Source organism: Papio anubis, chromosome 3, assembly GCF_008728515.1.
Source record: "Papio anubis isolate 15944 chromosome 3, Panubis1.0, whole genome shotgun sequence".
Lineage (NCBI taxonomy): Eukaryota > Metazoa > Chordata > Mammalia > Primates > Cercopithecidae > Papio > Papio anubis.
Genome location: NC_044978.1, coordinates 89,654,193 through 89,669,888, shown reverse-complemented (window position 1 = coordinate 89,669,888; position 15,696 = coordinate 89,654,193). Strand labels below are relative to the sequence as shown.

At 38.8% G+C, this 15,696-nt stretch overlaps 1 long non-coding RNA gene across 1 annotated transcript in view; it reads left to right on the top strand.

Moving 5' to 3' along the window:
- Positions 1 to 15,696, top strand: part of LOC116274164 — a 49,630-nt gene that overhangs the window by 26,666 nt on the left and 7,268 nt on the right. The window lies entirely within an intron of this gene.

Sequence of the window (15,696 nt, the reverse complement as noted above, 5' to 3'; positions counted from 1 at the left end):
CCAGGATCTTATGGTTTCACTGGTGAATTCCATCAAACTTTTGAAGAAGAACTAATACCAATCCTACTCAAACTGCTCTAAATATAGAGGAGGAATATTTCCAAACTCATTCTACAAGGCCAGTATTATTTTGATACCAAAACAGACAAAGACACATTTAAAAAAGAAAACTACAGGCCAATATCTCTGATGAATATGGAAGCAAAAATTATCACCAAAATACTAGCAAACAGAATTCAGAAACAAATTAACAAAGTCATTCATCATGATCAAGTGGGATTTGTCCCATGGCTTCAAGGATGGTTCAACATATGCAAATCAATCAATGTGATACATCATATCAACAGAATGAAGGACAAAAATCATATGATCATTTCCATGGATGCTGAAAAAGCATTTGATAAAATTCAATATTGCATCATGAGATGTTGAAAATCCTGAAAAAAACTGGGCATAGAAGGAATGTACCTCAACATAATAAAAGCTATATATGACAGACCCATAGCTAGAATCCTACCAAATGGGGGAAAAGCTGAAAGCCTTTCCTCTAAGGTCAGGAACATGATAAAGATGCCCATTTTTACCACCATTATTCAACATAGTATGAAACCCTAGCTAGAGCAATCAGACAAAAGAAGGAAATAAAGGGCATCCAAATTTAAAGGAAGAATTCAAATGTATCCTTGTTTACAGATAATACAATCTTATATTTGGAAAAACCTAAAGACTCCAACAAAGAAACTATTAGAACTGATAAACAAATTCAGTAAAGTTTCAGGATGCATAATAAACATACAAAGTCAGTAGCATTTCTATATGCCAACAACAAACAATCTGAAACAGAAATCAAGAAAGTAATCTTATTTACAAAAGCAACAAATAAAATAAAATACCTAGGAATTAACCAAAGAAGTGAAAGCTCCCTATAATGAAAAGTATAAAACATTGATGCAAGAAATTGAAGATGCTACAAAAAATGAAAAGATATTTCATGTTCATGGATTGGAAGAATCAATATTGTTAAAATGTTCATACTACCCAAAGCAATCTACAGATTCAGTGCAATCCCTATCAAAATACCAGACATTCTTCACAGAAATAGAAAAAACAATCCTGAAATTTATATGGAACCACAAGAGTCCCAGAATAGCTAAAGTTATCCTAAGCTAAATAAGTGAAGGAATCACATTACCTGACTTTAAATTATAGCACAGAGCTATAGTAAGCAAAACAGCATGGTACTGCCATAAAAACAGACACATAGACCAATGTAACAGCATAGAGAACCCAGAAACAAATTCATACATCTAGAGTGAACTAATTTTTGACAATGCCACCAATATCATACACTGGAGAAAGGACAGTTTCTTCAATAAATGATACTGGGAAAACTGGATATCCATATGGAGAAGAATAAAACTCGATCCCTATCTCTGACTATATACAAAAATCAAATCAAAATGTATCAAATACTTAAATCTAAGACCTCAAATTATGAAATTACTAAATGAAAACTTTCAGGAAAGTCTCCAAGACATTGGAGTGGGCAAAGATTTCTTGAGTAATACCCCACAAGCACAGGCAACCAAAGCAAAAATGGACAAATAGGATCACATCAAGTTAAAAAGCTTCTGCACAGCAAAAGAAACAATCAACAAAGTGAAGAGGCGATCCACAGAATGAGAGAAAATATTTGCAAACTACCCATCTGACAAGAGATTAATAAGCAGAATAAATGAGGAGCTCAAACAATTCTATTGGAAAAAATCTAATAATCCAATTAAAACATAGGCAAAAGGTCTGAGTAGACATCTCTCAAAAGAAGACATAGAGATGGCAATCAGCTATATGGCAATCAGCTATATGAAAAGGTGCTCAACATTATTCATTATGAGATAAATGCAAATCAAAACACCAAGGAGATGTCTTCTCACTCCAGTTAAAATGGCTTTATTCAAAGGCAGGAAATAACAAATTCTGGCAAGGATGTGGAGAAAAGGGAACCCTTGTAAACTGTTAGTGGGGATGTAAATTAGTACAACTGCTACACAGAACAGTTTGGAGGCTCCTCAACAAACTAAAAATAGATCTGCGTTATGATTCAGCAGTCTTACTGCTAGGTATATACCCAAAAGAAAGGAAATCAGGATATCGAAGAGAAATGTACATTCCCATGTTTGTTGTGGCACTCTTCACAATGGCCAAGATTTGGAAGCAACCCAAGTGTCCATCAACAAATTAATGGATAAAGAAAATGTGAGGCCAGGTGTGGTGGCTCATGCCTTTTACCTTAGCACTTTGGGAGGCAAAGGCAGGAGGACTGTTTGAGTCCAGGAGTTTGAGACCAAGGTGGGCGAGATGGCAACTCCCCATCTCTACTTTTTTTTTGTTTAATTAGCCAGCCATGGTGGCTCACATCTCTAGACCCAGCTACTCAGGATGCAGAGGCAGTAGGATCACTTGAGCCTGGGAGTTCAAGATGGCAGTGAACCATGATCACACCACTGTACTCCAGCCTGGGTGACAAAGCAAGACCCGATCTCTTAAGAAAAAAAAAGAAAGAAACTGTGGTACATATACACAATGGAGTACTGTTCAGCCATAAAAAATGAGATCCTGTCATTTGCAACAACACTGATGGAACTGCACATCATTATGTAAAGTGAAATAAGCCAGGCATAGAAAGACCCAAACTTCACATGTTTTCACTTATTTGTGGGAGCTAAAAATTAAAACAATTGAATTCATGGAGATAGAGAGTAGAAAGATGGCTACCAGATGCTGAGAAGGGTAATGGGAGGATCAAGGGAAGTGGGGATGGTTAATAGGTACTAAAATATTGTTAGAATGAATATCAATTTGACAGCATATCAGGGTGACTATAGTCAATAATCATCTAATTGCTCATTTAAAAATAACTGAAAGGGTATAATTAGATTATTTGTAACACAAAGGATAAATGGTTGAGCTGATGGATACTCCATTTATCCTGATGAGATTATTACACATTGCATGCCTGTATCAAAAATTTTCACATGCCCCATAAATATATATGCCTACTATATGCCCCCAAAAAATAAAAATTAAAAAAATTGTATTGGTCAGATAATGATCTATATAGACATCTACCAAGGTTGGCTAACACACAGGAGATGGATGACTCAAGAGATGAAGAAAAGGGGCAGAAGATGAACATGGGGGATCACAAAGTGAAGGCCTTCTGTGTCTCAGAGTTGCCTAAATACCCTGCTTCCATATCAACCCTTCTGTGAAAGGAACATGGATCATTGGTGGGAATGGAGGACATGAATCATTGGTGGGAGTGGTACTAATACCCACTATGTTTCATGACATGTGGAGAAAGCCAGTGTATAGTGAAGTAAAAGGAAGCAAACTTACACAAAGAAGTAGATATAACAGTAAAGAGGAACTCTGTGCTGAAGCCAAGTTCTGTTCCAGCATTGCCAAGGCCCAAGTGCCTTCCTATGCTGTTCTTGGTTTGGTTGTTCACACTTCCTTGTATTCCATGACTTAACATATTCTCAATTTGTCATGGATATCTGTTGTTACTGAATCCAGAGCATTTGATTCTCCCTTCTTTTTATATTAAATCCTCTTCATTTGGGAGTTACCCTTTTTTTACTCCATGTTTTTCCAATGAACCTGCCACTGCAACAACCCAGCCATGGAGATAAGCACAAGAGCCAAGTCTGTTCAATCACAGCATCACATTGTTCCATTCAAAGATTTTAGCTCTAGGATGAACACATGGCCCCAGCCATGCTTGTTTGAGCTCTTTTTTGGGATTTTTAAGAAAAGATTCTAGCAGAGGGAAGTTTTCTTTCTTCTGGAACTGCTATGCTGGGATGACCTGAGTCTTGAGCCATCTGTATTCTATTTATCTACTGCACAAGGAAAGCAGATTGCAGTAGGAGGGGATGGCAACCACACAGGGAGAGCTGCTCAACAAACCTTGAGGGTGAATTTCTCTCATCTGCAGTTGGACAGACCTCACCATCTCCATAGTTTATCATGGACATGCTACAAGATATTTACAGGCAAAAACTGAAGCTGAGTGATTTGAAGTAACTGTTCCAAAGGTTAAACAGTTAGTAGAATAACAGAAACTTAAACTCCTCGTGACTTCTCCGCAGTCTCTTGGGAAAAATATTGCTTGCCTGTAACCTTAAGGGTTCAGAGAGTGTAAGAATCCACTGATGCCACTGAGGACCTGATTATCCCTCCTGATTCATCTGCTTTGCATGATTACTCCAGCAAGGAGATGGGGCAGGGGACTTTGCCCATTTTATAGACAGGAAACTGAGCATTTCCCATAAGGAAAAATATGATTCTGACCTTTCCTCTTTCCTACTTTGTACATTCAAACATGTCCATTGCCCTGACCTACCCATCTACCCACTTCGTGTGCATGGAAGCATCAGAGTTTCTCATAATGGAAGCTCTACTCTGAGCTGGTGAGACTTTAGGCAGAGACTACAGTCTGGGCCATCACCAATGAAAGGATTTTAGGAGGATCAGGGAGGTATTGAAAGCTCTTATTGGAAAATGAAATGGGAATTGCATTGAACTGCAGTGGCAGCTCTCAACTCTTGTCTTTCTAGGCCTTTGACAGGGAACCTCCAAGATCTCAAGTGAGGGGGCTCTGGGCACTAGGTTACCCCATGGGCCTGAGAGTCAACAAAAGGGTGTTATGTGGTCTCTTAGTATAAATTTATGTGCTTCAGGTAGTTCTGAACCCCCTCACTCCATGACTTTAGGGAAAAGAGGATAATGGGGGTAATGGGAGATGCCCTGAAACACCTAAAAGCTTTTTACTCTCAGCATGTATTCTCTAGGACGTGTACTCTAAGATGTGAGATGGGACTAGGAATACTCCCTCAGTCCATTTGGGCTGCTGTAACAAAATACCATAGACTGGGTGGCTTATAAACCACAGGAATTTATTTCTCACAACCCTGGAGGCTGGGAAGTCCAAGATCAAGGTGCTGGCAGTTTGGGTGTCTAGTGAGGGCTCCCTTCCTGGTTTGTAGGAAGGTACTTTCTTACTCACTGCAGCCTTGACTTCTTGGGCTCATGTGATCCGCCCACTTCAGCCTCCTGAGTAGCTAGGACTACAGGCATGCACCACTACGTTGGGCTAATTTTAAAATTATTTGTAGAGGTAGGGTCTCACTATGTTGGCCAGGTTGGTCTTGAACTCCCGGGCTCAAGCGATCCTACCTTTCAGCCTGTGAAAGTGCTGGGATTACACGCATGAGCCTTCATACCTGGCCTCCAGCCTCTTTCATAAGAGCACTAATCTCGTTCATGAGGCCTTTCTCCCCATGACCTTATTACCTTCCAAAGGCTCTGCCTCCAAATACTATCACAGGGATTGGAGGTTTTAGAATTTTAACATATAAATGCTGGGGTTACATAAACTTTCAGACTGTAGCAAACACCTCACAGGTAGAACTAGCATAAGGACTCTGGCATGTTTATTCATCCAAAAGGGTTTCTTTAGGGCCTGAGTACTCCACGGGCTACCCCCAACATATAAATAAACAAGACAGCCATGTGACATTTAGAACTTGAACCGCCGTTCTACCTGTGCAGTAACTGAAAATCTGGTGAGTGGAGGTTTAAGGAAGTAAGTTGGAGAAGCCCATGTATTGCAGCAGTTCCCAAGCACTGAAAGTAGTAAAATTCTTACTTTAGTTCACTGGAGACTGAGGGCATCAGATTCTCCCACCTTCGGCATCAGTTCCCAAGGCTGTTCCCACTTTCATTCACGGGATGCAGAAAATACTGACCCCAGCAGGAGGCAGTCTCCTGCTATGTCTCCAATGCTACAGAGAAGCACCAAAATCATAAGGATCCAAATGCTCAAAGGCTAATAGAAATAATCCTTCATCCTGATGGAGAGTTGCGGGCATATCTCCTTCATGTCCCTATTTCTTCACAAGAGCATTGCATGCCCTGCTCCCAACCTCTCCAACCCCATTTCCCCTTCCTTAGCCAAACCCATGTCTGAGCTAGGAGAAGAAGGTGAGCTCTTTTGACTATATATAAAGCCATAATAATAATAATAATAATAATAAAGTCCACTTTGGATTTCTATCACCGTCCCTTTTCACCATGTGGTAAGCAGCTAAAACCCAAAAGGACCTGGGGCACTCATAACTACATGCTTTGCATGCCTCACTCTCCTGCTGGAACCAAGGCAAAGGGGCTCCACCGGCACCCCAAAACCTCAGTTGAGACCATTGCAACCTCACTTGAGACCACTTCTTAAACACCCCTTTCACTACCCCTGTGCTTCAACAGGACTTCTTTTCTATAAAGTTCTAAGAAAGTGGTAAGATTTTCTTAATCAACTCCCCCTGTTGGGGGGACCCAGGCCATAAGGAAGCCCCTTCTTTTTGAAACTCGAGGCTTTGATAATCACTTTGGGAATACTGGTGAAAACTGTTAAAAGTTTGTCCTGGTGATTTTTACCATATTTTTGAATTCTGTTTCTGAAAGCTGAGCTAATCATACACAGGATTAACGATGCTTTAAAAGTTAATGGTTAATGATGAAAACACTTGTGTTCTTGACCCTCCCTAATACTGAATTGTGGATGCAAAGTTCAAGAGAGAGAAACCCGTCAATACTGGAGTTTAAACAGACTGAAAACAAAATATGTTACCTAATGTTGAGCCTGTAACAGCCATGCAACTCTGAAACCAGATATGGCCTCATTGCTTTCCAGAATCTGAAATCGTTATCTCAAAACTGATACTCAAAATAATGTCATAAAAATACATAAAGTTCCAACTTTGTTTCTCAAAGAACAAGATTTTTCATTCTCATTTTTAGGGAAAGAAACCATGTGTTCAATAAGAAAACAGAATCCAGCTACACAACAAAGTGTGGGTGTGATTAGAAGGTGTGGTGCCAAATATCCTGCTTAGAGTCCCAAGTGTGTTTCATAAATTACTAGGCTACCTTGGTAGAGAAAACAGATTAATTTTTCCCAGTAATTTGCCTTTTCAAGATGGAAATCTGCTTTTGAGCAGCACATTTTTCTATAGCCCTGAAAAAACAAATTTATATATAAATGCGTAATATACTCAGATTATAAAAGGGGAAGGTAGTCATCACAAAAGTCAACTGCAAATTTCACATTGGCTTTAATTTCCCTATAGAACACCAGTTTATCACATCTGAAGACTTACTTCATCGGTTCTTGATCTTAGAGGGTCCTTCAGCTTTGAGAAGTATCAGGGGCAAAGTGCTAGTTTAGACGATAAACACTTTGTCTTTCTCTTGCTAAGCCTGCAAAGGGTAACAAGTATGTCAAATTGCTTTTCTTTTGAATGAGCTGTAAAAACTCAGTCTGGTATCCCTAGTTATTTTTTACTTAACAGAAGCTCAGCATTAATGTGTGGTTTTGGTTAATAGCAATGAGAAAAACAGTTACTACTTTAAAATGTAAGATTTTAGAGTAAGATTTAAGTAGTTACTACTTTAAAATGTCTAGTAGAAGAGTTACCTCAAAATCTGAAGCCTAAGAGGGGGCTATCAAAATGAAAGAGAAATTGATGATGACTCATTAATGAAACATAAGTTATTGAAAGGAGGCCTATGATGGTCAGCCTCTGCCTGTGGTTGGTGAATCATTTCACCAGCAATTCTCAATCACATTTGGCCACTGCCCCTCTCAGGCAGCCCCTTGGCTATAGCTCCATTCCATCACTTGCCAGATTCTAATAACTTTCTTGTCATCGACCTTCAGGCCTAGGGGAGATAATAGCTTCCCACTGTAGCGAAACCCTGGATACTTCAACATCCCTTATTGGAGTGATTAACCCTGCCTGTACCTCTGGAAAAAAAATTATTAAATTATCTCCCATTAAGCCCTAACTTGATTAAACAGTGGTTCCCTGCTAAGACCCTGACTGATGCAGGTCCTACCTTCAGGTTTTCCACCAGACAAATCAATAAGCAGTGACTACTCAGCATGAGTACTACTGTGATGGAAATTCTACTTCTCAGTCTAATCAGTTAGAAGTTAACCAACATAAGGAACTGAGAAAACATAACTTGAAGAATGTAGCAACCACTGAATGCTTAGGGTTGAATGAATAAAACCATTCTTTCAACCTAAAATTATATATTTAGAACGTATAGGTAGAGGAATTGTGTGCCGGAATTAGAACACTTAAAATAGGCGAATAGGATAATTCTGTGGGATTAAACACTAATAAATGCAAATAAAGTATAAAAAGATAGACTTGAAGTCACATTGAAGATATAAGCAATCTCCCCCAATAACTCCCTTAGTCTATGAAACTGTAAGCCAGATAATAATTTACATACTGATTAGACCATTTTATGTTCATTTTTCTCATTCCTAAAGCAGTTCCCAGGGCCTGCATGACAAAAGGGAAGATGGGCTTTACTCAAGTTGCTCAGCCAGTCCAGCATTTCTGGGTTTGATGTCTCCATCCAGCACAAAATTCTCAACTGTGGCCTTATTTTTCTCAGTTCTGCTGGAAAAGAGAAACAAACAAGGCAGTTGGAAAAATGTCCCAAGATACACTCAAAAAGGAGTGATTATTTCTGTTTCTCTTCCTAGCATCAGCATGAACTCACTGATAGCTAAATGCTGCCACCTTCCTGCCCTCCTAAGTCCTGCAGAGGAAATCAATCCTGAAAGGACAAAACTGGGTGGAATTAGAGACCATTATTCTAGTAACTCAGGAATGGAAAACCAAACACTGTATGTTCTCACTCATAAGTGGGAATGCAAATGAGGATGCAAAAGCCTAAGAATGATACAATGAACTTTGTGGACTCAGGGGAAAGGGTGGGAAAAGGGTGGTACAGTGTACACTGCTCAGGTGATGGGTGCTCCAAAATCTCAGAACTCACCACTAAAGATTTATTCATGTAACCAAACACCACCTGTTTCCCAAAAATCTATTGAAATTTAAAAAAAGAACAAGAAAAAGTATTACTTTTTTAAATCGAGTACTGAGAACCTCAAAAAAAAAAAAAAAAAAAAAAAAAAAGAAAGAAAGAAAGAAACGCTAGCGAATCTCTATTCTTGTTAGCTTCTCTGCCAGCAGCTGGAGGTAAATGAATAGATCTGTGAAAGAACAAACACATAAACAGAAAACTAAATGATAACATGGTACCCGAAAAGACAGACTTATACCAGGTTACTGACTGCAGACACCCTGAGATCAGAGGAGATGTTCTGGAGGAGTGAAGACAAAACTAAACCCCCCAAAATGAGCAGGGATTTGCCAAGACAAAGGGGAAGGACGAGAGAATATTCAAGGAAGAGGAGTAGCAAGAGAGAAAGCAAGAAAGAAAATAAAACCCTGCATGGTGGGTGCAGCATTTTAATGTTGCCTGAGAATGTTGGGTAGTGCAGGGAGCAATGGGAACCCATCTCAAGGGGCCCTCGATGCCTATTAATAATCTTGGAGGCAAAGTAGAGCCCCCTGAATATTTATTAAGCAAGAGTGGCATGGTCAGATTTGCCTTTCGCATATTACACTCTGGGGACGGTGGGAAAACTATACCTGAAGGGAATAAGACAAGAGGCAAGGTATGTGAAATTTCTTGAAGTTCTCTTTGTAATTGTCTTAAAGAAAGACAAGAGGATAGCAAAATTTCTCTTTAAGTATTGGTGATTTTCTAAAGAGAAATGAAAAATTAAGTCACAAAGACCATGTTTTTGGTGAGTATTGAGTAAACATTTCGAAACTCAGTAAATCTCACTAGAAGAATGTCGTAATTCCCAAAGTAGAACAAAGCTTAGAACCAAGCTTGACTCCAATGAACGATAATGGAGGTAAATCCATGGTAATTAAACCCTGAATCCTCTGCCTTAATTTTAAGAGAGAAATAAGCCAATGAAAGATAAGTATCCGTCTTCTTAAAGGAAAGGGAGGAATAAGAAAGAGTTCGTGCTCTGATGGAAAGAAGGAAGGTAGAGATAAGACCTAAGCCTAGGAGGCACCTGTGTTGGGCATTACCGCCATCCTTTTCAGGTGGTGATCTATTCCCCTCACTCCTACGTGAAGAAGAATCAGCTGGAGCTCAAGCAGAGCTGGTCACAATGAACAGAGCATCTCCTCTCCATTCTACACATCCTGTCCATGCTGGGACTGTGAGGTATCCTGCTCTAAGGCTTGAAGTGAGAGAATGTGAATGTATTGGTTCATTCTCACACTGCTATAAAGAACTGCCCAAGGATGGGTAATTTATAAAGGAAAGAGGCTCAGCTGACTCACAGTTCAGCATGGCTTTGGAAACTTACAATCGTGGCAGAAGGCAAAGCGGAAACAATGCACCTTCTTCACAAGGCAGCAGGAAGGAGAAGAGCCGAGAAGGAAGAGCCCTTTATAAAACCATTAGAATTCATGAGAACTCACTCACTATCACGAGAACAGCATGGGGAAGCTGTCTCCATGATTCAATTACCCCCGCCTGGTCTCTCCCTTGACATGTAGGGATTATGGGGATTATAGGAATTATAATTCAAGATGAGATTTGGGTAGGGACACAAAGCCTAACCATATCAGTGGAGAATGAGTTTGATGCTGCTTTCTCTTTTCTCTCAAAAAGTCTTTTTGTATTTAAAGCACAGAGGAAGAGAGTGCTCAATGTAGCATTCCCATGGGTGGGATTGGGGGATTTGAATAAGCCATTCAAATTAATTCCAAGGCCATTCTACAGGAGGCAGGGACATGCATTCGGTGGTTACTGCAGGAATACAGGCAAGAGATAAAGGAATGAACTAGGGCAACAAGCTCGAAGGGAAGTAAGTTTCAAAGGGACAACAGTCCAAAGTAGGATTAAAATTCTGCCATACCAAGCATCCTGTAAGCAGGTAGGGATAAAATAAGGCTTCCTGATGGTGCTGGGACTGAGGTCCTAGAACCCAGTCCTCTCTTGTTTCTTCTGAGGGATTTCGTCTTTGATCAAGCTATCTCTTTTGAGTGTTTCTTTCAAATGTAGCCAAGTGCTTCCTAGAACTTTCAGTGGCTTCCAGGAGAGACTATGTCTATGATTCTAATTTTCTAGAACAAATGCACTAGACAAGTCCCCTAGTTTGAAGCAGCAAATTGCAAGTGCGTTAGCACCTTTTATTCCTTAGGGAGACACTCCTCAGTCTTCTTTTGGAAGGTAAAGAAAAACCAACAACCAACTTTATGACAATTTCAGAAACCCTCTCAAAACCATGGTAGGTACAGAAAAGTCAGTAATAATAAGAAAAGAACCCTTATTCTAGTTAAAAACTTTAAGAATGCTATATGAGACTTCAGGAAATAGTTACTGTGAGTTTTAATTGGAGGTAGAGTTGTACTCAAACCCAGATCTCCTGAATTAGGTCACCATATCACACTTTTGACAAGTTGTAATACACAATCGGAGTACAATATTTGTACTTCCTTTTTTTGGAGGAAAGTTTGTTTTATAAAAGGCCTTTCTGAATAAATAGTACTAAGATGATGCATGCCAGGTAGTTATATAAATATGTGGTTCTTTGCCAAAAACTTGCATTGAAATTTATAAAATCCTAGTGAAATTAAAACAATGTATCCATTTTTTTTTCAAATATGCCATGGAAAATTCAAGTAAACATTATTCTTTTAAATTTTATTTAAGTTCTGGGATACATGTGAAAAACGTGGAGGTTTGTTACACAGGTATACATGTACCATGGTGGTTTGCTGCACCTATCAACCCATCTTCTAGGTTTAAGCCCCACATGCATTAGGTATTTGTCCTAATGCTAGTAAATGTTATTTTTAATTAAAATGTTGACTTGAATCTGAAGTGTAAGTCTCATTCATTTACAGAACAGAAAAAAAATCCAAATTTAAAATTTAAAATTTGACTACCTGAAAGAGCTGTTGCCAAAAACATGCTTTACTATTTCATTCAATTATTTGGCTCACATGAAGATGCATTTAATGACCTGGACACGTGACACAGCCAGAAATACATAATCCTCTCAATTCAATTGTGGAATCAGCTAAGAATTTGCCTAGTGTGCTTTGGGTACAACATGTTCTTTTAATACTAGGTACTGTTTTGAGAAAGAACTTAGAACATAATTCTTATTTTCTGACACTTTACATGTAAAATGGGATGGACTTTCAGTGAAGGCATCTGTCACTTTTCTGTACCCTGTAGGGTAATAGACAAAGTCAGATACATGGTGGAAAGAACTACTGGAACCTAAAGCTGGTGGTCTAGGTAATCGAGATTTTCCTTAATGAAGGGAATTTAACTCTGTGAGGGAGTAAGGAATAAAAAAAATGGACAAATACCTATGCATGAAGAAGATGAATACTACAAACTAGTTTATGAGGCCTTGGTTAGTTACTTATTACATAAAAATGTAAATAATTCTAGATGTAAAGAGGAATGAGAAACAAAGAAGAAATCTTTGCAGAGACTAGAGTTGAAGCCATGGGCAAGAGGGTACTCTTGGGAATGCTCTTCCTATATAGTCCTTTTTTTCCTCTAAATTAAAATAATTTCATATCAATTTTGGCACTAATCAAATCACATCATCTTCTGGAAATGTAGATAAGGAAGCTGGTTATTGAGATAAATGTATTATTGAGATAAAAATGTCCACAAGGATTTGGCATTTTTTTCAGCTTCATGAACCTAAACAATATCATTAACGTTTTGCAGCAAATACCAGCAACACTGGCCCTTTTACAGTTTCCAACAATAAATGGGTGAGTTTTTTCCAAATTAATGGCCTTTGGCCATGTTGTTCATTCACCTGAGAAAATTTTGCTCCTCTCTTCATAGAACTGGCTCTAGCTTATCCTTCCATGTAAGCTTAAATTTACCTCTTCAGAGAGGCCTTCAAATACCTTATAGAAAGCTGGAAATACCTTCCTGTTTTCCCTCTTTTATCTCTCTAACACAGCACCTTGATCATTGCCTTATTTATCATTTATCAAAAATTGAAGTAATATACTTATATGTTTATTTACTTATTAAATCTCCTACTGTTACAGGATCCTTGGGGTGTCGTCTTGCCAGCCAGAAACCTCTGTGGCCAATGGTGCCTTTGCTCTTGTTTTGCTCTGGCCTGCTGGGCTCATTCTGCCCACTCGACCTGGCAGGCTATGCTCAACTCATGCTACTGGTCTGGGTCCCACACCTGTCAAGGGCGAACCAGTCATGGAGTGATGAGGGGTGTGTCAGGAAGTGTGGGGTCTGGTAACTGCACACAGCCAGGCATGCTGGCTGCAGCAGGTGGGCAGCTCCAGGTGCTGGCATGAGCACCAGCTTCCTGCAAGTCTGTGGCTGGACCAGACATATCATAAGCAGCTTACACAGCTGACACCAAGAATGCAGTGGTGCCCGGAAGCTTGGAGACATCAGGAACCATAGAGTTCCAAAGAGGGTGTTACAGCCCTGGCTTAGGGAGCTCCTAGGTCTGGGCTCCCCAAAGGGTCACAGTTCTTCTCTCCATCTCTTTTCTCTCCTTGTTGCCCACAACTTGGTGAGCAAGGGGCATGTTTCAGCCCTGTTGGTGTTACAGCTCTTTTACCCCGGCTATTTGGTGGGCCCTAAGTTCTTGTCCTGAGAACAGGAAGAATGAGGTACGCAGACAACTGAAGGGTGAGCAAGGCGAAGCAGAGCTTTATTGAGTGACAGAATAGCTCAGACAAGACCTGCAGTGGGTCACTCCTTTCTGTAGCCAGGGTGTCCCGAAGAGTGTTCAGTTCCTAGCAGAGAGGAGCTGCTATCACTACTAGACCATATGCTCTACAAGGGAAGAGACTTTATCTGTTTTATTCATTACTGTATACCAAACACCTAGCTCAGTGCTTGATACATGGTTGAAATTTAAAAAAAAAAAAAATGCCCAATGAATGTTCTCCACATATCAGTTAAATGATTAAAAGTCTAGACTATTCTTTAAAGAAGAAGCTGGATATTTTTTTTAGCATTCCTCTAGCTATTTATTGCTTACTTATATTTTGATTTATATTCAAGAACTCAGTTTGACAATGCTTTGTGGTTTCATTGACCAATAATAAGAAATATGCAAAAATAATCAGATTTCCTGATCTCTTCTTAGAACCCGTGTTTTCTGATGACTCAAAATGCTATTCATGTGCAAGTTACCCTGAGAAAGATAGTAGAAGGTCTTTCTCTTCATTATTTGGCCATGACAAGCTCAGACATGAGGAATGATTCCACAAAGTATCATAATAAATACTAAATAAATAAAATGGTCATATATGCAGCATATTTGTCAAATTATAATGTGTAGGAAGTAGGCATAAAGTGGATTTCATTTAAAAAGCTGTGATCTGAGAATATAAATGTATTTATTCCTTCTTGGATTTATTTCTTTTGATGCACCTATATTTACATATTGCTTTCAGTATCCTTATTTACATGTTTTTCAAAATTTGAGGCAAGAGAATTAAAGGAATTAATCCATTCTACATATTTTTCTTGTTAAAAATGCTTTTTTGGGGGACAGTTTTCCTTCCTTAATGGATTCTGGGATCCTAGCTATAGATATTGATAATGGACAGAGGAAATGTCTCCAAATGATTATTGGGTAGAGATTTTCTATACTTATCTATATCTATCTATCTATCTATCATCTATTTACTGATATAAATACAGATATATATGAATACCTAAAATATAATTCTTATAAGCTGTAACTATTCATAGTATTTTGAGAATTGCCATAGCTAAACCCAGTTGATGATGAAGATACTTCAAAATAATTATTTATACTTTTCAGCTATTTTTTTTAAACCTAGATTAAGCCTAGATTGACAAACTGGCAAAAGAAAAAGGAAATTTTACTCCTTGAGTTCATGACACTTTTCATTGGGAAATACTCATCATGTGAAATTGGTTCATAAATACCTGGACGTTTTGCAATTTACCATGGTAGAAGTGTCCAATCTATATTATGCCCTAATATTGGAAGCCTCAATTTCTGCTATGACCACCCAACTTCTTACGTGTCTTATAAAGTATTTTTATGTTTTCAGGTGCTTCAACACTTTGTGTTTAACAAATAAAAGCTCAATAACAACATAAAACTGCCTGTTTAAAAATATATCACCACAAAACATTTTATACAATTTTTAAAATTTTCTGTTCTTGCGATAGTTTGCTGAGAATGATGGTTTCCAGCTGCATCCATGTCCCTACAAAGGACACAAACTCATCCTTTTTTATGGCTGCATAGTATTCCATGGTGTATATGTGCCACATTTTCTTAATCCAGTCTGTCACTGATGGACATTTGAGTTGATTCCAAGTCTTTGCTATTGTGAATAGTGCCGCAGTAAACATACGTGTGCATGTGTCTTTATAGCAGCATGATTTATAATCCTTTGGGTATATACCCAGTAATGGGATGGCTGCGTCATATGGTACTTCTAGTTCTAGATCCTTGAGGTATCACCATACTGTTTTCTATAATGGTTGAACTAGTTTACAATCCCACCAACAGCGTAAAAGTGTTCCTATTTCTCCACATCCTCTCCAGCACCTGTTGTTTCCTGACTTTTTAATGATTGCCATTCTAACTGGTGTGAGATGGTATCTCATTGTGGTTTTGATTTGCATTTCTCTGATGGCCAGTGATGATGAGCATTTTTTCATGTGTCTATTGGCTGTATG